General features: G+C 36.9%; 2 long non-coding RNA genes across 2 annotated transcripts; both read right to left on the bottom strand.

Annotated features, from left to right (window-relative positions):
• Nucleotides 1-130: 130 nt before the first annotated feature.
• On the bottom strand, nucleotides 131-17812 carry LOC117672368 (uncharacterized). Its single transcript, XR_004593202.3, has 3 exons — nucleotides 17732-17812; nucleotides 13710-13854; nucleotides 131-346 (listed from the first exon to the last, which is right to left on the bottom strand). It is a non-coding gene; the product is annotated as an uncharacterized LOC117672368 (long non-coding RNA).
• Nucleotides 17813-23809: 5997 nt separating this feature from the next.
• On the bottom strand, nucleotides 23810-27735 carry LOC117672369 (uncharacterized). The gene is made up of 3 exons (XR_004593203.1): nucleotides 27665-27735; nucleotides 26993-27134; nucleotides 23810-23938 (listed from the first exon to the last, which is right to left on the bottom strand). It is a non-coding gene; the product is annotated as an uncharacterized LOC117672369 (long non-coding RNA).

Genomic DNA, 27735 nt, shown 5'->3' with positions numbered 1-27735 from the left:
CACCTTGCATTTAGAGTTTTTTTTTAAGAGGTTTTTTTAGTAGGAATGTATGAATACTATGACTCTTTTTTATTAAAACTATGTGAAGATTTGGAAATGAAATATAGAAAAACAAATGATACTTCAAAAGGATTATTTCTCTTTTCTTTATCAGAGAAAAAAGTTGGAGCCAGCCCTGTCAAGGTCATGAAGTCCATTTTAATCTTCTCCACCTCCCTGGGTAGCCAACTGTTCCAAATATTTGCAGAAGAACTCTGGACAGCATGAATTGTTGCAAGCCTGAGCAGTAAGCATGAGAATACATAAGCACTCTCCCCTGCATGACTCTATGGGGCTTCTTTCCAATCTATAGAAAGGGAGGAAGACAATTTCTTTATTTAGAATTATTTTTGTATCATTTCAGTCATTCAACTATAAGTAAAAAAATATATCACAGGAATAAAATAAAGAGAGGAGGCATAACACAATGATAAGCTATAGCAAATCCATAACAAGAATGATTCATGCCACTGTATATTCTGCTACTCACATCTCAGTTCCCAAAAGTTCTTTGAAAAAGTCAGGTCTTAAGCAGATTTCTGAATATCAGACATGAAGATGCAGATCTTATTTTTGGTGCAGGACGTTATTGCATAGGAGAGGACCTAATAATGCAGTACCCTGAATTTTATCTTTCTACACTCTGGCAAAGGGTAGGACCAGAGGTGGGTTTCAGCAGGTTCTGACCAGTTCTAGAGAACTGGTAGTGGAAATTTTGAGTAGTTCGAAGAACCGGTAAATACCACCTCTGACTGGCCCCATTCCCATCTATTCTCTGCCTCCGAAATCCCAGCTGATTGGGAAGAAATGGGGATTTTGCAGTAACCTTCTCCTGGAGTGGGGAGGGAATGGAGATTTAACAGTATCCTTCTCCTGCCACACCCACCAAGCCATGCCACGCCCACCAAGCCATACCCACAGAACCGGTAGTAAAAAATTTTGAAATTTTTTTGAACTCCACAACATAGACTCTTTGCAGACGTACGTCGGGCAAAGAGATTCTCCTTGGATTAAGTAATTTTACAGATAACAAGGGTCCAAATTTTATATGACATTGAAAATGATAACTAGTACTTTGAATTGCACCCAGAAACAGATCAGCAATTAGTGCAATTTCTCTAGTCCTGGTATTATATAGAGAGAATAAGGGAGATAACCTTGACAGAAATGTGCAAGCACCATTATCTAGGCAAAAAGAGCTGAAGTCCCATTCTTGAAGTCCTGGTTAACAAGATACGTGGAAACAGATATTACAGATGTTTCCCTGATTCACTGTGTTATAGGAGGTGAGGTGATAAAACACAATCAGACTTGCAAGTGTTACTTGTTACTGTTACTATAACCTATTTCAACAAAGTCTAATTCTAGACATTCTATGGAATTGATTTCCTGATCTGGCCTAGGGGCTGACATCCATCTTGCAAGTCTGTGGTTCATCCCCCTTTGACAGGATCTTGTTATTCAGATTATCACATGGGCTAAAACATTTTGCACTAGCTAGGGTTTCCTGACAGGCTTTGAGGGCAGTCCTATATAGGCAGAGTTATAGTAATTCAAGTGTGAGGCTATAAAGCTATAAAGTGACCATTGCCATTGCCTCCAGCTCAAAGAAAGACTACAAGTGGACAAAATCCTTCTTGGACTATCTGATTTCCACTGGAAAGAGCTGAAAAGCCAGGTGAACTTTTAATGGCTCTTTCTTGGGAAGCACAACCCAATCAAGAGCTATACTTGGCATAGTTCTAAAATGAATTGGCTTCTGTCTTAATAGATATTTTATCTTGTTTGCAACCTGTTTCTCCTTGCCCAGACATTGAGTCAAGACATCTGACTGCAAAAGATCCCAAAATCTTGTTTTGATTATTCCTTTGCAGGAGTTAACTTACTACTTAGTTAACCTACTACTTTCTCAATAACTACCCTTATAAAGGGAAGGTTAATGTAATGGTAGACAAGGGAATTGCCACAGCCAGGGCTGATGGTTAAATAAAAGGCAATGATAATAAGGCAACATAGTCAAATAAGAGGCAATATAGCCTGCAAAGGGGATGTGACTATGGCAAATATCTTAAAAGGAACTCTCTTTAGTTTCTGGCTATAAAAGTGACAGAAGAAAAATGTACTTTCAGACATGCAAAATTCTGTTAATTTAACCTTACAGTAAAGTAGTATTCATTCACCTGGGTGCGTTCTCTCTATGGACTATCTCAGAAGGACCACAGTTGGAGACTCTATAGTCATTGTCCAGTAGAATGGGTCCAAAGTCAGCACCTTAAGGCAAGGTGCTTCTACTCATTTTAAGGACACCATCACCTCCTTTCTCTGCAGTGAGACATTTTGTGAACCCATTTTTCTCCCTATTCCTTTCCTTGATAGCCTATAAAAGCCAGTTGGGGGAGAAAGGTAGTGGTATACTAAATTGTCAGATCCACTCACTCCTTCAAGTAATCTGATAGTCTAAGAAGACAACAACTTAGTGAAAATTGTAAATATAAGGTCCCAAAGGTGCTTTTTTTCTGAAAAGGCAACTGGACTTTCTGGGTTTTTTTCTATGAAGATGTTTCGCTTCTCATCCAAGAAGCTTCTTCAGCTCTGAAGAAGAGCTGAAGAAGTGCTGAAAAAGCTTCTTGGATGAGAAGCGAAATATGTTCAAAGAAAAACCCAGAAAGTCCAGTTGCCTCATGAGAAAAAAAAAACACCTTTGGGACAACCATGACCTGGATGACTGGGAATCTCCATAGACATCTGTCAACATAAGGTTAATTTTCAAGAAAGGGGACTTATTTGAAAGAAACAAGTGGTATAATTACTGTGGGATTAGCCTGTTATTAATTATGGACAAAATATTTATGAAAGTGATCCATCAAAAAGCTTCAGAAAAGAGCCACTAGTCCAAGAGGGACAAGCTTGTTTCTAGCCTGGAAAAGCATGCTGTGATAAAATATTTTTACAGCAACAATTGCTTGAAGATTGCATCAAGAGGCATATTGCTATGACTTTGAAGCAGCATTTGTAGTATCTATCAACCAATTTGGTGGGAGACATTTGAAGTTGAAAGTGTGACTGCTAAACCAGTTTGCCTCCTACAACCTGTGTACAAAGGATACAAAGTTTTGTTTGTGTTATTTCATGGCTGAAATAACTTTTCTGTATGTATAGTCACGAGGCAAGGCAGTGTTCAATCTGCCTCTCTATTCAACATTGTCATCAAAGCAGCCATGAAAAAAATCTTTGCTAGTTGTATGGTGTCAAATATGAACAAGATGAATTCATCACATATCTCATGTTTGCTAATGGTTGTGAGATTTTTTGTGGGGGGGGCTTTGGGAGGGTGTTGTTATTGTTATTTTGCAGAAAATGAAAGAGAAGTCTCTGACAACTTATCTGATATAAAAGTTATCCATATGACTTATCCATTAATACAGACAAGATCAAATATTCACAATGATGGCTCTCAAGTAACTGCACTTTGATGGAGATCACTTTGAGCAACAAATATCTTGGCTCAATTGTCCAATTTTAAAAAAAATAGCTGCCACATCTATTATCAACAATTGAATTGTCCAGACCACTTCAGCCTTCAGAGTACTGACATGATGCTTCTAATGGGGGAGGGGGGAGGGAAATAGCAGAAGCATTGCTACCACAATGTATATCTGTCAATTATGAATGCTACTGATGCTGCTGTATGATGCATAATCTTGGACCTTACTTCCAAATAAGTTGAAAAATGTTTCCATATGTGCCTATAATAATAACTTTATTGTCTTTGTACGTATATACACAATATACCCATACAATGAAATTCACTTAACATCCAAAGACCAGGTCCAACACACATAACAATCCCCAAACACACCCCCACCCACCACAAATTCCCCACCCCATACCACCCAAACATCCACTCAACAGACCAAGTAATGCTATCTAACAGCTCACTGATGGTGGCCCTTTAGTTCATTGTTGAGTGCAATTATAGCTCTGGGATAAAAACTATTCAGAAAACGTGTGGTCCGAGTTTTAATTGTTCTGTATCTTCTGCCAGAAGGCAACAATACCTATAATTATAGTATAGTAACCATACCAAATTTTAGGGATTTCCTTCTATGACAAATGATGACATAATTAAAGGACAGTGCTGCAATGAATTTATTGGCAGTTGAAGACAATCAGAAACATTTAATTAAGTGGTTTGGGCACATCTGCCACGTAGGGCTCGTGCGAATTTTCTTACTGAATACTTAGACATTGTAGGTTCAAAGAAAATTTCCCTATAGTACATGTGAAATCTAGTGAAACTTAGACTCAGTGAAATACAAGCTAAGCAACTGGTCCCCAAAAAATAAAGGTATGCAACATGTCATCTGTAGACCACAGCACAGATAGTTGCATACTGGTTATTCCATAGGTCATTGCAAGATCCATTAAGGACTTCAAACTTTGGATTTTGCACCCATGTATAGTTGGATTTCCTTCTTTCTTTCTGTCAGTGTTGCATTCTTCCAGTGCTTCGATTCAGACAACTCCTCAGAAAACCAAGGAAATTCTCCTCCACATCATCCATCTTACCCAGTAGTATGGATTTGAAGTGAGCCTTTTATAACCAGAAAGTGATCTCTCCTCAACCCTCCCAAAATTAGTTCTCATCTGCCCCAACAGAAACCTCATCTTGACCCTCTCCCGGCCACCCCTTCTGATGTCAGTAGTCAGTGTCCCCCAAGGCAGAATGCAGTTTTCATGTAAATATGACCAACCTAAGGAAATTTACATTAGATTTTTTTTTCTTTTCTTCTTTCTTGATCATATCAACTATTTGTTTATTCCGCTTTCAAAGCCCTGAGGAATATTTCGTGAATGAAATAGAGTTCATAGCCCCATTTCTCTTCACTCCTAACTGTCCATTTTCAATTTTCCCTTCCCCAATTGGTATCTGAGGGACTCTGTTTCTATAGATCTGCCACTAGTTACAAAAGGCTATAATTGTGAGAGCTCATTTTGTACCTGATAAGAAGTCTATTATCTGGTTCCAATACAAACAATAGGTGCCGACTGCTCTGTCTTACAAAAAAAAAAAAAAAAAATCCTCTTTTTCTTTATATCCAAAAGCATAAAAAAAAAATAGAATCTTGCTCCCTTATGTTGCAAATATCAATATAAATAATGTAGGTTTCTCATTTGAAAGTCAGAATTCTCCAAGGAGTTCCTACGTTAATGTTGTTTTTATTAAATATTATTAATTAGAGTTGTGAGAGACACTGTTTGGATTAAATTGATTGCTACAAAGGAATCTGACAGTGATTTGGGCAACAGATATCAATCAGATCACAAATATCAATGAGTCAAGGACAGAATCATTCTTGATAAGGGTCTAAGAGAGCCTTTCTAAGAGAGTTTGGGAATCTTCATCCATAGAGATGAGGATCTCCCATATAATACCCATATAAATCAGAATATTTTTTTCCACACTGCACTATCTAGAAAAAGATGTCAAAAGGCTTCAAGGTTGAGAAGGTACTTCTAATAGGTTTTGTTACAAAGCCAAAGTTTCTCCTTTTTTTCTCATGAAGACCAGCACAGAGAAGCAATTATTCTCTTCATCTTTTCACAGAATGAGTGGTGAGACCCCTTTCCTGGCGTATGAAGCAGGGACATTTCTGAGCACTAGGCCTATTTCTAATCCATTGCAGTTCACAGATAAAAAGTTCAAGTGTTCAGAAAAAAAAATCAGAACTGTTGCTAAGATTATCTATATCTATTCTTCTATTTTAACCCTCTCAAATAGCTATAAGAAACCAATATTTCCTCACTTTCTGCAAATGATTTCTATAATTTTGTTTTTGATGATACCCTGGAAACTATAGGGTTTTTTTTAAAAAAAAAAAATCTACAGATCAAGAAAGATAACAAACCATGCTAGCTTTTAGAGACCCTCATTAGGTCAGAATCCAACTACAGCTGATCTGCAGACCATAAAAATAAGTCTATGACAGTTGATTGGCTAAATCCCTGGGCACTAATAATTGTTTTGTACTGAAATTTAATGATGAGGGAGGAGCTTGCAAGAAACTTTTGCTCCTCGGGATCATCATCAGGTTGTGGGAAAGGGAAGAAAGGAAATTAACTTTATAAAGTTTCAAAAATTTCCTCTAGCAAAATTTATAGGTGCAATGAGCAATTCTAGAGAGTGGCATTAGGATTTAGGGTTATGTTTCATGCATCCAAGGCAAGTCCCCTATACATTTCAAAATCAATCTTTTTCTGATGCCTAATTGTGCCCTAAATAGGATTAGCCTTCTTAGTTTGTTTCTTCACATTTCCTTTTTTTCTTAAGTCTAACATCCATGTTTAACTTGCTGCTGCTGTTCTTAATGAACACTGATTATTAGAGTTTATTTGTTTGTTTGTTTAAAATAAATATTTTTAGGCTGCATAAACAGAGGGATATAATCAAGATCACGTGAAATGTTAATACCACTTTATAATGAATTGGTAATGCCACACTTGGAATACTGCATCCAGTTTTGGCCGCCACGATGTAAAAAAGATGTGGAGATTCTAGAAAGAGTTCGGAGAAGAGCAAGAAAGATGATTAGGGGACTGGAGGCTAAAACATATGAAGAATGGTTGCTGGAACTAGGTCTATCTAGTTTAATTAAAAGAAGGACTAGGGGAGACATGATAGTAGTGTTCCAATGTCTCAGGGGATGCCCACAAAGAAGAGGGAATCAAGCTATTCTCCAAAGCACCTGGGGGCAGGACAAGAAGCAATGGGTGGAAACTAATCAAGGAGAGAAGCAACCTAGAACTAAGGAGAAATATCCTGACAGTTAGAACAATTAATCAGTGGAACAGCTTGTCTCCAGAAGTTGTGAATGCACCAACACTGGAAGGTTTTAAGAAGAGATTGGATAACCATTTGTCTGAAATGGTATAGAGTTTCCTGCCTAAGAAGAGGGTTGGACGAGAAGACCTCCAAGGTCCCTTCCAACTATTCTATTCTATTCTATTCTATTCTATTCTATTCTATTCTATTCTATTCTATTCTATTCTATTCTATTCTATTCTATTCTATTCTATTTCATCATCCCTTGGAAATCTCTCCAGATTTAAGATAAAGTTCTGAGTTTAAGGAACCCTTAATTTTCCTTCTTTTAGTTATGTTCCAATAATTCTCATTAAAAGGGGGAGAACAGATGATGACAACTAATGCAATGGGCAGTACCTGCTAAAGGCACTAACTGCTGCATTAGCCATGGCCTTTTACTGAGGAAGAGAAGGAAGGAACATAACCACATTTGAAGTAGTCATTGCCAGCCCATCACTTATTAAATATCCTACATGTTCATTCTTACTCAAGTTGATAAAAGAGAATTCTTTCAAAAATATATTTCGGAGGAGGAGATTATTTCTAAGAGTGGAATGTGTCATTCTTCATTTTGATAGTTTTGAAATCATCAGAAAGCATGTGTTCTAGAACTGATTATCCAGCAACATGCAGTCTCTCTGGCCTTTCATAGTTCAATTAATCCAAAGAGGAATATGTCATGAAGGGAATTTTTCCCATAGGGCTTTCTAGCAGAAGTGCTATTGTGCACTAAGGGAGAATGCTACCATTGAAGCATGGAAGCATTTCTCTTGCACTTGGAGAAATACAGAAGAAAAATCTAACTATAACACTAACAGTAACAAAGTTGGAAGGGACCTTGGAGGTCATCTAGTCCAACCCTCTGCTGACGCAGGAGACCTGTACTAGAGATTCGAACTGCCGAACTTTCTGAACGACAAGCTCAGTGTCTTAGCCACTTGAGCCACCTAGTCAGGGATATTTGGGAGGGAGAGAGGTTAATAAATTTGGCGAAGCAAAATAAAGTGGCTTTGGAGAATCTCTCTGCCTACTAATAATACAAAGTCAGAAAAGAAAAAAGGAAGGGAAGGTAAGGTTATTCATATTGTTTCTTTCTTGCTGTAGGAAGGAAATTAGTCAGAAGTATGACTCCTTGTCTGACAGTTTTATTATACCGTATGTATTCACATTCATTCATATAGAAGGATAGCTATACATACTGATCTTTCACCTTGGGGGACATCATGTCCTTGTAACTGTCATATCATCATGAAAATGAAATCTGTTGGCTGAACTCTACCCTTTGAGATGGGTGTTGTCACCTTCTTTAAAGAACCACATAATTTATTACATTTGTCAGCTTTGCTTAGGAGAAAGCTATCAGTACACTTTTGTAGGTGTGGAAAGCAGGAGAAAGAAATACTAATTGGAAACAGATCAGGAATTAGAAATGTTTGAAAACATTGCAGGCTATATGTTACAATCTGCCTAACTAAGCATATGGCAAATACCATAAGTATCAGTCACTTAGGACACTTTTTTTACTGAAAAATATGAAAAAAATGTGGAAATATAACTTGCGTTTGATCTAGCTTGGCAACCACTTTCTTTCAATCATTTTTGTTAAACCTTTTATAAGTTTACATGTAAGATAAGTTCTAAACAAGAGGATTGCACACCTACAAAGTCTTTCTAATTTGAGACCCTTTCTTTAAAAATGAATAATTCAGGATCTTTATGTCAGTTTCAAATATAGCTATTAATAAATATGTTCTCTTCCTATATTTTACCCAAAAGCATAAACTTTCATGAATCATAGTTCACTTCATTAATTGCATAAAGCACGGGTGTCAAACTTGCTGCATCATATTGCCATCATGTAACATTTCACAATGTTTTTCCCCTTTGCCGAGCTGGGGTGGGCATGACCTGTGCATGATGCATCCAGCCCGTGGGCTGCCAGTTTGACACCCCTGGCATTGAGTGACCAATTTTTTTTTTTATTATTATTATTATTATTATTATTATTATTATTATTATTATTATTATTATTATATTTAAATTTGTATACCGCCCTTCTCCCGAAGGACTCAGGGCGGTGCACAGCCAGATTAAAATACATACAATACAAAATTTAAAATAATTTAAAACCGAATTAAATCCAATTGGCTTCCCGAAGTATTTAAAACCCATTACCCCTTAAAAACCCTTTAAAAATTTCAAGCCAGCCCAGCTTGCTGGAATAGGAAGGTCTTCAAAGCTCGACGGAAGGTCCGGAGGTCCGGGATTAGTCGTATTCCTGGGGGTAGCTCGTTCCAGAGGGCGGGTGCCCCCACAGAGAAGGCCCTCCTTTTTATACCTTTTAATAACATTATACCTTTTAATAACAATTTATACCTTTTAATAACATTTTTCTCAAACATAGGGGAAATCAGGCAAACTAGTCAGCTCAAATGAACATAAAGGTTTATAACAGAGGTCCCCAACCCCTGGTCTGTTGCCTGGCACTGGTCTGTAGCTTGCCAGAAACTGGGCCCCACAAACAAGTGACAACCCATCCACGGGATGCAGGCAGCATGCAAAACCATGCCCCCACCAGTCCATGGAAAAATCTCTCTCCTTGGAACCAGTTCCTGTACCCAAAAGGTTAGGAGTCACTGCTCTACAAGAATCAAAACTACTAATGGTCAAAGCAAATTGGCAGTAAATAAGAGTCAATGGAATTCAAGATGGACTGGACTAAGATCTCTTGTGGGTATGAAGGGACTCAAGACTGATTATGCATTTGATCCCTCCCTCATGCTCAGTCTGGTCATCTCCTACAATTCGTTAATTAGAAAAGATTCTACCAGACTCTTTCTGATTTTATACCACCATAGAATAACATAGCTTTCCTGTTATATTCTCTCCTCTTGTTATGTTACTATGCAACTTAAAAATGTATCAAGAGGTTTTAATATTTTCCCCTCAAAATCCATATTATACATGAACTACACATTTAATATATACTTTCTTCTGTTCTATAATCTGCAGCACATACTGCTCCGCCAATATGTTAGAGCTGTAAATATGAGCTTTTTCGAAATTCTCTGCTTTTATTGTGAGAGAAGGAATCTCTTGAATGGTTATTCTTTTCAACAGTTTCTGGGGTAGAGGTTATTGGCCATAAAAGCACCTCTTTTAACAGCCCAACTGCCTTTTTCTTACTTCATAATGGCCAAAAATTGCCATCATTTCCAGCCATGGTGCTGTTGTACACACACACACACACACACACACACACACACACATCCATTATTGTAGTCCTTGATTTTTCAAGTTTTCAATACCATGAACCATAGTTTCCTTTGGACCAATTCTGGAGGCTGGAGGCATTGTTTTCAGTGATTTCTCTCCTTTCCCTATGTTTGTTTTAATTAGTGTTTTCACTTGGGGAGAAATTGTTTCCATGATCTACCACTTGTAGATTGCAGGGTTTCCACTGCAATCCTCTTCCATTCTGTTTAACACCTATATGAAACTGGTGGGTGAGGTCATCTGCCAATTTGGGTCAGGTACCATCAATATACTGATGATATGCATGGGTATCACATGACAATGATACAGACAAAATACATTTTAATAAATAAAATAAAAATAAATGCATTTCAGTTCCTAGCTAAGTGAGCACTTCAGTCAGAGTCCTGACTCAGTGCCTGAACCTATGCTGGTGTGAATGATTGACAGACTCAAGCTCAGTACTAACAAGACAAGGACTCAGAGGCTTTCTCTGTTTAGGACCTTCCAGATCTGGAGGTGTTTCATTGTTGTCTTTCAATGTGGTTGTATAGTGAATTCTGCACTCTAAGACCTGTGAAGAATCTGAGATCCTCTTGGACTCTCAGCTCCTGCTCCCAAAAGCAAATGGAAGCTGTGGCCAAGAGACCCTTTGTATAGGTATATTTTGTGTGCCAGTTGCACCCTCTGTTGAACTGGAAGATCACTCCTGTCTTTGTCATCTCACAATTGGATTACTCTACATGGGGCTGATCTTGAAGACCATATAGAAGCTTCAGCTAGTTCCAGAATGCAGTGTGCAAGCAGGGATGAAGGCATCACATTATGCACTTATGACTCCACTACTTTTGGTGCTATACTGGTTGCCAGTAGGGTACCAATTTTTTGTTAGTTTTCCTGTCAGAGAAATATGTATATTTTGGGCAGTCCAGTGATTTTAGAGATCAAATTAAATGGGTGAATGCCAATATGTAAATATGTCAAAATCTCAAATCTTTGCTGGTAGCATGTATGCAATATTCAAACAAATGCTTTTAAAATGTACTACTTTTTTTGCAACTCAATCCAAGATCATTAAGAGATCAGAGGCTCTTCTATCCCAATTAAGAGTGGAAAACCATTCTCCACTAACAAAAGGGGATGCTTTCCACTTGCATGCCTAAGCACTTATATGAATCCTGTAATGGCCTGGACCAGAATTATATCTCAATGTACCATCATATTATACCTCCTGCAGTTCTATTTTTAGAATATATGCTTTACCAAGTAATCAATTCTTCCATATGTGATTGAACCATCTGTTACTCTTAACTGCTATACTTTCTTATACCTTTGGATTTTTTTTTCTTTCTGCAGCTGTTGTTTCTCATATTCTTTGTATTTTTTCTTACACCCTTTGGATTTTGTCCTTAAGAAGTTGGCACATATTAGTCATAATTTTAGTTATGGCAAACCTGTGCCTCGTTCTTCAATCAGAGTTTGACCCTGAATATACTAACAGTCAAGAACAGTCAATGAACAATATTCCAGAATAGAGACAAGGACTTCCTTATGAAGCAGCATTGGGAGACAGTGATTGGAATTTCACCTTCATTCAGGATTTAAGGAAAGAAAATAGAAGTCCATATTTGGAACTCTGTGGAGTTTCTCAGTCATCCAGGTCATGATTGTTCCAAAGGTGCTTTTTCAAGAGGCAACTGGACTTTCTTGTTTTTCTTTGAAGACATTTTGCTTCTCATCCAAGAAGCTTCTTCAGCTCTGATTGGATGGTGGAGAATGGAAGGATTTATATTCCTTGCAGACAACTGGTTATTTGCGTTCTTTTAGAGAGTCGTTTAGGCAATTTGGAGGTTTATCTGTGTCCTCAGGGTCTTGTGAGATAATACAGCCATCCATCCATTCCAGTGCAAAATGAATTAATAGCAATAGCAATAGCGCTTAGACTTATATACTGCTTCATTTTGCTTTTACAGCCCTCTCTAAGCAGTTTACAGAGTCAGCATATTGCCCCAAACAATCTGGGTCCTCATTTTACCCACCTCGGAAGAACGGAAGGATGAGTCAACCTTGAGCCAGTGAGATTTGAACTGCCAAACTGCAGCTAGCAGTCAGCTGAAATAGCCTGCAGTGCTGCACCCTTACCACTGTGCCACCTCAGCTCTATAAAACTACTCAGTATATGTAAAAAAATAAAATAAAAATGCTTTAAATTATTTTTCTCCTATTATAAAGATAGGGGGGAAAATCAGTAAAAAAATTCTAATTTATAAAAATTTACAGAAGGCAATAATCAGCCTTTGGACCTTTTTCCTCCTGCAGAATTGATTTTGTTATATTATGCTCAATGAAACTGTGCTGATTTATATTGGCACAAGCTCTAACTTGCAAGAGCTCAAGGTTCTGGTTCAGACACCTTTGTGCAGTCAATAGCTGATGAAAGCAGTCCTGTCGTAATTAGTATAAATTTGGTTGAAATTCCATTGTGAGGATGTTGAAGAACGATCACTGAAAGAAAGGAAAATTAAAGCCCTTTGTCTTGAATTTATACTCTTGTCAGTCCGTTTAGAAGATAATACATTAAAGTGGGGGGGGGTCTCACATTGCATTTGCAGTCAGATGAAATTGAAAAAAAGGCCAGCCTATTACTGGAAAGTAATGAGTCAGAGTGATTCATGCAGCCTTTTGGTGGTTTCTGGGTGAACCAATCAAACGAAAGGGCACAAAAGCCATTCACAAGGAAGATGATCCTCCTCAGCAATGACTAATATCAAACTGAAGTCATTAAAATGCCTAACGGTGTCTGGGTTTGTCTACTCCAAAGTGAATGCATTGCATTCAATAAGGCTTACTCTTAAGTAAGTTGTGTTAAAATCCCAACCTCATGGGAGATAGAAAAATTTTTTAAAAAAGAGAAAGAGAGAAAATTCTGACTATCACTATGCATGGACAAAAAGAGTGTTGAGCTTTAATGATTCAGTTTTAAGATTTTGCTGTTTCTCATCTGTCTGAACATGTTTCTGCAACATTAGTCCATCAGGAAAAGCTTCTCAAAATTAATGCTGATATGTCCATAAGATATTATTGTTTTTATATAATCCTATTTGAAACAATTATTGAGCAAATTATGAACTTCAGAATGCCATTTCTCCATAGACCCCTCTTGGCGCAGTGGTTAGAATGTAGCATTACAGGCAAATTCTGCCCACACCATGGAGTTCGATCCTGATGGGGCTCAAGGTTGATGCAGCTTTCCATCCTTCTGAAATCAGTAAAATAAGGACCCAGATTGTTGGGGTAATAAACTGACATTGTAAACTGCCCAGAGTGCTGGAACAGATTTTAGTACACCATAGTAAATTTTCAGTAACTTAGTGAACTTCTCACTTATAAATAATAACTATTCTTTCAAGTGACCTTTTCTAGCAATTTCATTACAAATTGGAATTCTTTTAATGGTACCCCAAAATAACATATTTAGAAATAAAATACAATTACACACATTCTCTATATAAATACCGTAGAATAATAAAAGGTGTGGAAAAATTGATACCTGCAGAATGTAACAGTTCAGTAATGGAATACAGCTTAATTGGCTCTCTTGTTACTTTCAGATACAGAAATTCTTCTATGCAATTTGCTGTATTAAACCTACACAATCTGGCACCCTTCAGATTTGTGGAATCTTCAATAATCACCTGGATAGAAAGACCAAAAACGTTATTTTAATTTAGGGATTTTAAGAATTATATCCAAAAAGTCTGAAGTCTGAACATAAGCTACAGAAACTGCTCAGTATCATTCTATCTCCAAGTGATCCTTCCAGTTTGCTGAAATATTTCAGAGCCCGTTGAAATAAGTTGCTACCATTTTTTCAGCCTCAGGTTCTGCAGGCTTTGCAGCATGTCCTCCCCTAGAAATCTTGTCTATGACCTTTTTTTTTTTTTTTGTTGAGCCTTTTATTGTTTTATTCCCCAAAGCGTGTGTTTTTTTTTTTTAAAATCAATGATTAGTTGGCTGTTTGGGAGAAGAGATGTTCTGAATCTTTTCTTCTGCTTTAGATTCAAGAATCCCTATAAAAGTTGATAAATTAGCCCATTTCAATTTTGCACTTTGTCAGTCTGGGATGTCTTATTTATGCAATGAATCTTTTAGCATATTTATTTGCAACCATTGGTTTTTAGCAAACTTCATATAAAATTACAACAGTCTGTATCACTTCAATTCATCCCTGCTAAAATTAACAGCACTCTCAACAGTCTTCCACATCTTCCTTGCAGTAATTGCAAACAACACAATTTGTTTTTTTACATGTTTATCTACATCAATGAGCAGAAACATTTTTTTCTTGTGTGCTGGACTGATTCAGTTGGATTAACCTAAGGGTAATAAATCTAGCAGTAGGTTCTTGATATAATTTGGTAAATAATAAGCGATAGAGCTTCCATCTAAGAAATATCACAATAACATAAACAGTATATAATTAGTAATGCTTTATCTCTTCCTATTATTTATATTTTTATTAAAGTTTTTACAAAACATACTTGTGGGTGTGGTGTGGCTTGGTATGCGTGGCTTGGTGGGCATGGCAAGGGAAGGATACTGCAAAATCTCCATTCCCACTCAACTCCAGGGGAAGAATACTGCAAAATCCCCATTCCCTCCCCACTCCTGGGGGAAGGATATTGTAAAATCTCCATTCCCACCCCACTCTGGGGCCAGCCAGAGGTGGTATTTGGCGGTTCTCCGATCTACTCAAAATTTCCGTTACTGGTTCTCCAGAACCTGCCAGAACCTGCTGGATTTCACCCCTGGTACCTGCCCTTTGGAACATCATCTCCCCAGAACTTAAACTGCCTCTCTCCTGAGCTTTTAGGATGACCCTGAAGACATGGCTTTATCAACATGTCTGGGGGTTTGGCATTGTTGTAGAGCTCGTACAATGGCTGATGTAAGGATGGCTTCTGACCCTGATTGCAATTATTTTTATTTTAAAGTGATTATTGGTTTTTATACATTTGTATATTGGTTTTTTAAATTTGTTTTTATTGGATGGTTGTTGCTACCTGCTGTGAACCACCCAGAGTCGCTTAGAAGAAATGAACAGACATACAAATAATCATCATCATTGTCATCAGCTCTGTTCTGTAAGGAACATTAAGATTGTCTTGGACCTGTTTCCCACTGGAAAAAAAAAACCACAGGGAGCCACAAAACCTGGGTGGGTGTGGCCAACTCCCAACTCCACATCACTCACTCCCACCCAGTCACATGACCCCCTAGCCACACCTACCCAGCCTGTCATTAGGGCAGAGAACCAGTTGGTAAAAAACACCAGGAACCACAAAACCCTTTTCTCTTTCTCTCTCCATCTCCCCCCCCTCCCTCTCTCTCTATGTATCTCTCAATGTATCTCTCTCCCTCTCTCTATCTCCCCCTCTTCTCTGTGTATCTCTCTCTCTCTGTATCTACGTCTCTCTCTCCCCCTCTCCTTCTCTCTCCCCCCTTCTCTCTGTATATCTCGGATTTCCAAGGCCAGGTGAGGAGTGACTGGGAGGGAAGGGCGAGGGGGTGGGTCCAGCCAGTGATGGGACAGGAAGCCTCAGAAGAGGGCCCAAAGAGCTGCATGAGACTCCGGAGCCATGGTGTTGTGACTCCAACCCCCGAGCATGTCCTAACAGAGGGAGAGGACTCAGAAGGTGAAGGAGAGGATTTGGGAAGGGCTCCCTCTCCAGGACCCTCCTCTCTAGCAATGCCTCAGGTTTCTTCCGAAGGCTAAGAGATTGAGTCACTGGACCACACCCCACAAGGGATAAAATGGGGTGTGTCAGCTATTCAGGCCTTGTGACGGACAAATTGAAAAGCTCGGAAGTCATATCGTGTTTCTAGAATCCTGTTAGCAGCTCTTTTTGGATTTCTTCGGACTGGACTTTGACAATTCTTTGCTTTGTGGAATTAATTTGGTATATCGGACTGAGGAGAAAAAACCTCCCTTAGTGAGTAAAATCTCTTGGCAGGCAATTCATGGGACGCTGCCAAAGCTGTTATCTTAAAGGAATTCCTGACTGTTTGATTCATTAACTCCTGGATGTCTGTTTGTGTGTGTGCGTGCGACGGGGACAGAACACATGGGTTGCCAACACCCAGTCTATCTGCAGATGCTTTGGGATCTGGTTGGATTGCAAGATGTCTTCTAAGTATATTTGGTTATTCCTATCAGTGATGCTGTTGATGTCCCAATTAGTACCTGGTATAAGAAACTTGCTAGGGCAATCAATACATTCACTGTTAAGAACTGCCTTGGACCTTCTTTAAAGATATCCCCTACTATATGAAGGGACTGCAGGAGTTGAAAAAAAATACTATTTCAGAATACTGTTTTCAATTAGTTTTTCTGGGGAAAGATTCTCACAGTCTGGGTGCTGCCACTGTTACAGAATCAATTATGCAGGTGTCTAATAACTTTTCTTGTATGCTTAGACAGGATCGATTTCAGCCTGGGAGATCCAGTGAATCAGAGAGGCTGCTTGCAGAAAAAATATATATCATCATTGTTCAACCTAGTTCATAATTTCTAGAAAGGAAATTATTGCAGACATCTCAGCTAACATTATGACATATCAATTAACATCACTGGAGGCTTTTAAGAAGAGATTGGACAGCCATTTGTCTGAAATGATGTAGAGTCTCCTGCCTGAGCAGGGGTTGGACTAGAAGACCTCCAAGGTCCCTTCCAACTTTGTCATTCTGTTATTATACATTCCTATGAATATATAAGGTCAGAATGTTTTCTTATTTAAACAAACATTTTTGATACAGATTTATTATCACTCCTAGCAACTGTTTTATAGATAAATGAATAGATAGATAGATAGATAGATAGATAGATAGATAGATAGATAGATAGAGATAAAGATAGAGATAGAGATAGAGATAGAGATAGAGAGATAGAGAGATATATAGAGAGATAGAGAGATATAGATATTGATATCCTGGAGGAAAAAAATAGGAAAAAATAAAGAAAAAGATAATTCAAATACATTATTAAATACTGACCTCACAGAATGATATAATTATTATATATAATTATAATAGTCTTTGGAGTCCTTGGAGTATTTTGTGTCTTTGATGTGCTGATGAGCTGATGAGGTCATGTTAAGCATTAAAGATATTATCTAGTTTGGTAATGAAACATCAGTAAACAAACAACCAAATTTAGAGAGCACTAAGGACTCCACACTTCAACCTCAAGCTAGATATATTATCTTCTCTTGAAATTAGTCTTTTTATTACCCATCCTCTTTCCATTACACTAACAGCCAGCTATTAGAAAGCTAACGTTTATTAGCAATCAGTGATTGTAAATCTGAGGTCACAGTATCTTTCCAATTTTGAGCAGTAATCTTGCTTTCACACATAATTGATATCCATATCTTCCATATATAATTAAAAGATACATTTGCATTTTTAAACCATACATACATACATACATACATACATACATACATACATACATACATATCACCATATTAACAAATGTATTATTACTAAACCAAAATAGGCACATTATTTGACCTCTTTTAAAGAACTCTGCACTGGATCCTTGGAAATGCACATTCTCATTTTCACTGGATGGGGAGATAGAGGTCTTTTTCTCTCTCTCTCTAAAAACAAAACAAAACAAAAACTCAGATTATCTCAACCCATTTCAAATTGCTTTCAGATTGGACTAGAGGATTTAGAAAGGCAGGACTTTATCTGGAGTTAATTCTCTTTGATCTCTCAGTGTCCTTCAGTGCATTAAACACTACATCCTTCTGGATTGACTGAGAGATACGGGCAAGAGGAGATACCACTTTGTACTGGTTTCATGATTCTCTCTCAAATATACTTCAGTTGTTGTTCAGAAAAAAATGGAATCAACATTTATATGCAACTCTAGGCCCCTAGCTGCCCTTGGGACATTCCAAGACTTTAGTTTCATTTATTTCATTTCTAAATCACTTTGATAGTCTTTAAAATACCATTTTTGTGTACATTTTTTCTAATATCCTAATTTCTAAACATTTTCTACTATCTTCATTTCTGAACATTTTTGTACAGTGTTGTTTATGCATCTTTCAGAAAATGCTTTTTCTGGTATAATTCATTTTATTGTTTCCTTCCTGCAAATTTTATTTTCTGTATACTGTACCTTATTCTGTTTGATACATGTTGTGTTTGGGCACTTAATTTTTCTTTATAATAATCATTCTTTTTGTTATTCTGATGAAATAAACAAAGAAAAACCCAGATAGGTAGGAATGAGACTTTGTACAAAAAGCATGGATGTAACGGGCATCAGGAACCCAGGGGGTGCAACGATTAGAATGCAGTATTCTGCAGACTAATTCTGCCCACAATCTGGATTTTGATCCTGATGGGGCTCGGGGGTGACTCAGCCTTTCATCGTTCTGAGGTCAGTAAAATGAAGATCCAGATTGTTGGGGACTGACACTGTAAACTGGTCAGAGAGTGCTGTAAAGGACTATGGAGCAGTATATAAGTCTAAGTACTATTGGTATCAGGCAAAAGAAAATACTGAAATAATGTTCATAGACTACACTAAGAAAGAGGGGACATGCAGGTTCCAAGAACAACAAAATAGTGGAGGCTTCCCATTAACAGTCAAACAATTCATCTCAAATGAAAACTTCTTCCTTCAAGTTAAGCTTGATTTTTGATGACTTCAGGGCACATTCCCATATATTTGTGGATCGGAAGAAGCCATATGGAAGTTGCCATTTTCGTCTTCTAAAATAGCTGATGTTGGTTTTGTTTTACAATTCCCAGTTTAGCCCTAGTATTTCTTGATAATATTTCCAGGAAAATATGAGCCAAATTTGGTTCTACTTAGCTTTTCTAAGTCTGGCAAACTTGACTAGGTGCAAGCCACACTTAAATAAGCTCATAATAGGTAAGTCTACAAAAGATAATATTGGCCATTACTTTCAGAGCAAGAAGACGTTCTCTCATAGCTTTATCAGCTAAATTACTATAACCATATTTCAAGACCCAGATCATGGATTCTATCCTTAAGTTGAACTGGATTCTTCTGATAATGAATAGTAAATTGCTCCCATTTCTGTAGAAAGATTACTTCCCCCCCCAAAAAAAGCTTAGTTTATCTTTGAAAAATAATGAAGGCATCAAAGGAAATCCCAGAAGAGAGTAGAGCTGGAAAAGCTCAGATGTAAATGAAAGATGATGAACTGAAATGATGATTTACCACTATTGCAAAAGACATCTCCTCCACTATCTTTAGATAATTAGTTTGCTCACAACTTCAATAATAAATTGTGGTAAAATGTCCATAATATTTTTTTCAAAGGTTGTTTTTTGCAGAGAGAGAGGTGGGGGAGAGGAAAAAAGCTGGCTCTATTAAGCACACAGTATAAATCATATTTATCCTGGGATATGGCCTAATATATAAAAAACATAAATATTTATTATTGTATAAATGTAAATGCTAGGAAGTTTTGGCATTAAGCCTGAAGAGCTGTTCATCCGCATACACAGAGGGTAATACATTAGTGTCTGGATGTCAGATTTTCTTAGATTCCCCCTCTTGTCCTCTCCATGAAAACCAATTATGTTTTGAATTACTAAGCTTCGCTTGTGCTCAGTTTGCTGAGTAATAAATGCCCACTTAGTCCAAGCCATAATGTACATGTGTATGGTACAATGGGGGATGTAATGGAGAAGTGTCAATTAGGCCATTTTTAAACTGCCCTAGAGACTGTCAGCTTAATACTAATTGATGACCTAGTAATAAGTAATATTCCATATAAAGTAATTCATCATCTTTTCTGACTCCCCAAAGCCTTGCATAATGTAATCTGATTACAGCAGCCATGCACATTGCCAAATTGACTGGTTGGCATCCCCATAAAGACAGAAGACAGAGAAAGAGAAATAGAGAATAAAACTATAATACGGTACAGCATTTTCCTTGCTAATTCACAGCCTTGGATATTGTACATATGCTGAGAAGAATGAAGCAAGTCCTTAAAAGGTGTGCCAAAGGTGCTTTTTCAAGAGGCAACTGAACTTTCTGGTTTTTCTTTGAAGACGTTTCGCTTCTCATCCAAGAAGCTTCTTCGGCTCTTCTTCAGCTCCTTAGAAAAGTGATTATTTGAAAACTCTGGACATTTTGTTGTTGTTCTTGTTGTTTTGTTTGCTGGTTTGTTTGTTTTTGCCCTGCTTCATTTTTTATAATAAAACTTCATCTGTAAAGCAAAGTGAACAGATGATGATTTTTTTCTTACTATTTGCATCCTGGTTTTTTTTTTTTCTGGAAGGTAATTTAAAAATGCATCAGACAGCCAGTTTGGTGTAGGGGTTATGGCATCAGGCTAAAAATGTGGTAAAGCAGATTATCTTCTTGTCCAAGTTGTAGAGCAGGGTGGTGAAAAAATATTGGAAAGGAAAGCAAGCTTTAACAAGTGTAGTGTCCTCCTCAAAACAGCAAACCATCCACATCTGCCATTTGCCTTGGCAATACCACTAAAGTGGATTTCAAAATTATCTTTATAGACTTTTCCATTTGTAGTTATTTCATCATCTGTTATTCCAAGAGAAAAAGAGTTTCTAGGAATGTATATACACCTACAGATGATCAGAGGAAAAGTTATAATTCATAACTTTGTGGCTATTACTTGAAAGAGTGTGGCCTTTTGAATAGGTATGACTCCTGTTCTACCTGTATGAATTCTCCTTTACCTATGAAAAGGCATATTAGAAATTGACTGTGCTAACTTATTGTCACTCCCTGTGATTTCTAATGATTATTTACTTGAGAACACTGCTCAAGATGCAGCATGCAAAATTTTACTTGGTGTAAAATAATGGATAAACAAGTTAATATATCATATGTGGGTTCTTTTCTGTAGTTTTTTTTTTCTGCATGTCATCTCAATTAATGACCATAAATAAATTATGCGTTTTAGGTAATGACTATTCTAAAGAGTGATAAGACATCCTCACTTCAAGTAATTATTTTGCAAATGTAATTAAAAGAAAAAGAATGATAGTTGCTATTTTCATAGGAGTGATGTTGAATAGACTCAGATATCAGGCTTTTTTAGTGGCACTGGCTAATCCACTGCTCACTGCCAGGAGTTCAGTTGACCAATTCAAGGTTGACTCAGACTTCCATCCTTCTGAGGTTGATAAAATGAGATTGTTCTCTGGGAGGCAAGATGCTGACTCTGTAAACTGCTTAGAGAGGACTGAAAAAGCACCGTGAAGCAGTATATAAGTCTATAAGTCTAAATGCTATTGTTATTCCTCTGAAAAAAGAAAGGGAAGAAGATTACCTGTATTTCTCAGCTTCATGGAATCATTAAACCATTTAGGCCACAAAGGCCAACTGCGTGGTCAGTACATGTATCCAAATTAAAGCATCCCCAACAGATGCTTGATGGATCCAATGAAGACATTGGTCATTGATTCTACTGTTGAATTGCCTTTGCAATGAGGATAGGTATTTTTGGTTTTCATCTAATATTCATCCAGGATGTACATTTCTGTCATTTAAATCCATTATTCTGAGCCATGACAGGGACAGAGAGCAGATCTCTGTCTATTCAATGCAATTTATTTTCAGGTAATGGAGGGATGCTCACCTGAGGTATGTTTAACCTTTTCCCAAGGTTAAACATACCCCACTACTACACTCTCCCTTCAAAGATCTAATTACTGATCATCCTTGCTGCCCTAGTTCTCAAGGTGGGGTCTGACCAACACAGAATTAAATAAACAATTACTGCTGATGATTTGAAAGCACATTCCTGCTGACACAGCCCAAAATGGCTTTTGTGTATTCTCCAGCCATATTCTATTGCTAATACATATTATTAATTAACTTTTGTCACTAGTACTCTTCCTTGCACTCTATATGGGTTCATTTTTTTCCCTGTTTGATAAATAAGAATGTTGCACATGTCACTGATAACTTTCTTTTCTTCCTTTTAACCCGTTTCTCTAATCTATCAAGATAATTTTGAATTTTTTCCCCTTATATTCTAAGGTATTAGCTATCTCATTCAAATGTGTATCTTTGACAAATTTGATAAGCAGGTCTTTGACTTCTTCCAAAACACTAATAAAAATGTTGAGGAACACAGCCTCCAAGATTGAACCCTAAGCACTTGACAAGATTCTTTACTCCAGTGTGATTAGGAAACCAGGCAGCTTTTGCATCCATTTAATTCTCTTAATTAGCTGCTAATCATAATTCCAGAAGGCACTTTGCCAAATATTTTTGCTCATATCATGATGCATTATACCTACCTACACTGTTTCCCTCAAAATAAGACATCCCCTGATGATACGACCAATCGGGCTTTTGAGCTCATGGCAATAAAGCCAAGCACTTATTTCAGGGTTCAAAAAATTATAAGACAGAGTCTTATTTTGGGGGAAATATGATATTAAGGTTAGCATTCCCACAATCTACTATGAAACTTACCTGATATAAAAAAAAAAAAACTTTAGTCTGGCAGGACTTGTACCTGACAAAGTTGTCCTAATGTATAGTAATTACTACATTTTTTTCAAATACTTACAGGCTGATTTTTTTAGTGGATTCCTGTACACTCTTCCCAGGAATTGATGTCAGATTGGTTGGTTCATTTCTGATATATTGTTGCAGCTGTTACTGTAACTGGTAACAATTATATGTGATTGGTAGCAATAATAATATTTCATTTCTTGTTCCTCAGTGAAGATGATAAAAATGAAACAGACAAAAACAAAAAAAAGGACTACCTAATTTTTCTGAATTATTGTTATCCTGTTGAACTTTTTTTTAATGTTTTTCAGTGTTTAAATTCTAAAACATCTCTGTGACTTTATGATACAAAATAGCAGTCTAAACTGGTTGCAACCATACACCCCAAAACAACATCACCACTCTAAGCTAAGGTTCAAGAAGAAAGGGAGAGAGAGAGAGAGAGAGAGAGAGAGAGAGAGGGAGGGAGGGAGGGAGGGAGGGAGAGAGAGAGGGAGTTTAGGCATGTATGGAATTTGTTCTACCATATGCCAGGCTGCTCAAATGTGCTCAAATGTGCTGTCCTGTTCTTAAGAGGTATGATTCATCATGTTGAGTGGAAAGTCTAAGTTACAGTTGCAATACATACTGGCAAAAAATCTAGGAACTTGTAGCCAGTATATTGCAATGGTAAAGATGTAGTAGCATTAGGGTTTTACCAAGGTTGTTTTGTCCCATTCCATTTCTCTTCACAGATGATTATAATACTGGTGTTTAATCTTCTAGTGTTGCACAATTATTTGCATAAAGTGAACTTGAACCTTGATTTACAAAACACTTTTGGAATCCATTCCCATTTACAGGTAATTACTTATTGGAAAAAAGTGTGGAGGAAACTAATCAATAAACTGTGCCAAATAATGGCACAGGAGAGAAATGTATGCAAACAATAACATTTTAAAGTAAAACCTTTTTTTTCCTTCAGTTAATCTTTTATGCTTTACACTGACATTTTTACAACGTGAAAACCTGGAATATTTCTTTCCTGTTCTGAAAAATGTTTAAAATCAAAAGAAAAATGGCAGAGTACATTATTGACATGTTTTTCTTACAATTCAGGATTCAGATAAGACAGTTTGCTGTCCAAGGCAAAGCATCCCAGTCTCTTGCTGTTCAACGCAGGGAAGCTGTCCAGACTGACAGGTGAATCTCATTTCAACATGGGGTTCAGACAGCTTTGTTCAATGCAGCTAAAGGAAGCAGACTGGGTTAAGGAGCATAGCTCAGAACTGATGACTCACACAACTATCATTCAATATTTTGCTACTTTTAGCATCTGCCATCTGAGTTGCCTATCTAATGGGGCCATCCTGTCATTATTACATCAGTCACAACCAAGTATTTGGGTTGACTTTGAAGTGTGGGAAGAAATAAACCCAAAGCATAATACCTGAATATAAATCAAGAATAAATAAATCTAAAACAGTGATATTTTTAATAGGTTGGATTTAATCTGAATAAGTTTTCTGGGATGGCAGTAGTTCTCCCTTCAAAGAAACTCTTCTGGAATTTCATGCACTAACTCTATATTCATCTACATTACACTGGCTTTTTGGCTTGCAACATCTGTTGCAATAATTTATTTGGGAGATTTTTCAGCATCTCACTTTCTTCACAGACAATATCTTATTCTACAAGTACAAAAGACCACAGCAGAAGAAGATACTTCTGTCATGAAGAAGATGGTTAAGGTTGCTCTTTGATTGAGAAAAAAAATGATGTGACATCTGTGGAATTCTTTATTGTTTCTCAATCTTAAAAGAAAGAATTCCTTGAGTAGCAGGAAATAGATCAAAAGTGCTTATCCCTACCCCTTTCTTTCAAAGACTTGAGACTGACTTCTCATCATTGGCAGATATCCAGTATATCTTGAAAAATCTTGGATAGAACAAGACTGTAGATAAACATATACCTTCATATATAAGGAACTAAATACATAGCAGATTTTCAGTGACCACCTCACTGCTGATAAATATAGTACAAACTATAAGCATCATTCATATTTTCTTCATGGTATTAGTTATTAATTTAGGTCAGCACGATGTATGCATTTTAGAAAACATTTGGTTGAACAGCAGTATTGTTAAGTCCTCAATTTATCTGACCAATTGGGAAGACAGGATGTCCATTATACCCAATTATCCATTAAATACAAGAGTACATATCTGAATAATCCATAGTGACTCAGTCCATTTGCATAATGTTGTTATGCAAATGTTTTATGTTAATTTGCATTAGAACGTCCTGAGTTGATGCAAATGACATAATTTGTGTAATTATGCAAATGATGTAGAGTTTTGGTGAATGACATAACATTAACATAAAATTAATCTGCTAGTATGAACCACTTTGGATGCCATTGTCAAGTCCATTATTACAGTAGGATATTTAGATGGAAATTTGCTCCACTGCATCTGATGTCCACTAAATGGAGATATGTCTAACATTTACTAGATAATGAAGGCTGATGCTCCATACAATGTTTAGGATTTCCTAATAGTCCTGTTTCTGACAGCTTGTGCTGCACAGAGATTTCTCTGTAAGGGAGAAGTCACATGGCCTTTCCTCTGATAAACTCTACACCAGAGGTTTTTAAACTGTTTGACCCAATTATTCCTTTTCTGGGTCTCAAATAATGTCATTAAGCCCACACAAAAACCAGACTCTGTTATTTTACGCAAGTATCTTGGCAGTCAAGTATCTTGGCAGTCCCAAATTGGATTCTCAACTCACAAATAAGCAATTACAAATTGCTGCATTACCTCCAGTTAATTTCCCTCTATTTAGGAACCATTGCTCTTACACTATAGATTGAGGAACGCCAACCCACTGCTTCTCGATTGTGTGAAATTGCCTCAGATGTAGAATAGGAGTCTGAGTGACACACCAATGAAGCCTGTAATTACACGAAACCTCTAGATTTAGAAACAGTATTATTTGTTGGGAAGTTAAAATGGGAGAATGATTTCCCTGGAGCATCAGATGTGTTGTTTAAGGGAACTAGACCAAATGCTTTTCATCTGATCCTGCTAGTTTCTTTAATATTCTTCTAGGGTGATAAAGCAAGAGTCATATGTTGCTATGTTGTGTGTGAAATCACACCACTGGATCTTTGCAACTGGTTTAGGACAAGGGTATAACGCTGCACTTTATTCAATGAAACATCTCTTTTGTGTTGTGATTACTTCTCTGAAACAGGGTCTACTAACTTTTTCACTGCGTGCAGTGACTTCTCTCACTCCCAGACTATACTAGGAATATGAACATTATCTCAATGTGTCTTCTTCTTACTATAGGCCAGGGGTGTCAAACTCGCGTTGTCACGGCATTGTCACATGATGTATCATGACTTTTTTCCCCTTCGCTAAACCAGGTATGGGCGTGGCCAGTGTGTGACGCATCCAGCCTACGAAAGGTGGGTTTTAGCAGATTCTGACCAGTTCCGGAGAACTGGTAGCGAAAAGTTTGAGTAGTTCCGAAAACCGGTAGTAAAAATTCTGAGTAGTAAAAAAGTACTTTGTTGATTTTTTTAAAAAAAATAATAGTAACAATAATCTCAGCTTTGTGCTAGCATAAAATAAAAATCTAATTCCCATCTCCCTCATATACACATCTAAAATTGAGTGTAAAGTTCAGAGCTGACTGACCTGCTTTCTTAAGTACATTGAAATGTCTCTATCAATTAGATTACAAACTAATTAGCAAGTTTTCATTAGCATTTATTTATTATGTGTATAGGAAAAGATCTATTTTTTATATGTGCAGTTCAGATTAAATTAATATTAATTTCTATTTCAGTGTCGATACATCACTTCATTTATTCAGAATGGGAAGAAAATTGTTATTGTTATGGATATTTAGGGTCAAACAAATTTATTTTGTGTGCTGTTTTAATTTGGAAAAAGTAATTAATTTTTTAATTGCAGTTGTTCATTAAAATCAAGAAACTATCAGCTTAATTTTTCCCATGTATTAGGCTTGTGAAAAACAGCTTAGATTAAAGCTTAGATTAACACCAACTGGAGAAAGCAAGGTTCAAAAATTTCAGGTAGTTTATGCTAATTTTTTAAAAAAATTACATAACCAAAGATGTCTTAATGTCATAGATCAGACTTCTAGCAGATTCTCTGCCAGATGATTTAATACTTCTGTTTAATTCAACAAAAGCATAACAGAAAATTCTGATGTTCTGATGAAAAAAAAATTAAAAATGTATTCTCTACAAGTACTCTACAAGTACTTACAATTCTTACAAAAGCCTCAAATGTGAAGTTTTCAAATTCTACAAACTCCGGATTGACTGCTGTGCTTGAATAAAACATGAAGGAATTCCAAATAAAATTGAGAATTACTTGCAGGCAGTTCTATTGATTCCTTGGGTGATTCCTAGAATAGGGAAATGAACAGAATCTTAATGGGATTGCTTTTGAGTAGCTTCTTGATATTGGATGATCTTGGGGAACAAGCATATATTTGGTTCATTCAAACCCCCTATGAGATGAAGCACCAGAAGAAATGTCTGGAGTACTATAGTGAAAGACAGGTGAACTTGATCAAATACAGATGCAAGGTCACATCCAACTTATACTATGAAGGTAAGATTGGCAAAGCACATGTGCCTCTTTACACATCAGCAGCTTGATCTTCAGTCATTTTAATTTGTCTTCTTGTTAGTTAAAATGGGGAGAAACATCTGCTTTCTGGTCTCTGGGACTTGTAAAGGCAATAATTTAATCATTTAATTGTTTCTTTGGCTTGTACATTGATGAACCAGGCTTAATTATTGCATAGATTACCAGCAGGTTTTGGATACAAATCAAAGTATTGGTTTTACTCAATGATGGCTTGGCATCTAGATACTTAATACGGTCCTCTCTGCCCAGAAAGTGTATGTCTGATCTGCCCACCATATACACCTGGTTAAAAATTTTTGATGGTTCCCCAAGTTCATCTGATGAAGGGGCTAGAGCTGTGATGGTGAACCTAT

The sequence above is a fragment of the Pantherophis guttatus genome, chromosome 3, assembly GCF_059756535.1.
Source record: "Pantherophis guttatus breed Tessera chromosome 3, ASM5975653v1, whole genome shotgun sequence".
NCBI lineage: Eukaryota > Metazoa > Chordata > Lepidosauria > Squamata > Colubridae > Pantherophis > Pantherophis guttatus.
Note: the sequence above shows the minus strand (reverse complement) of the source record. Positions and strands in the feature narration are given on the sequence as shown.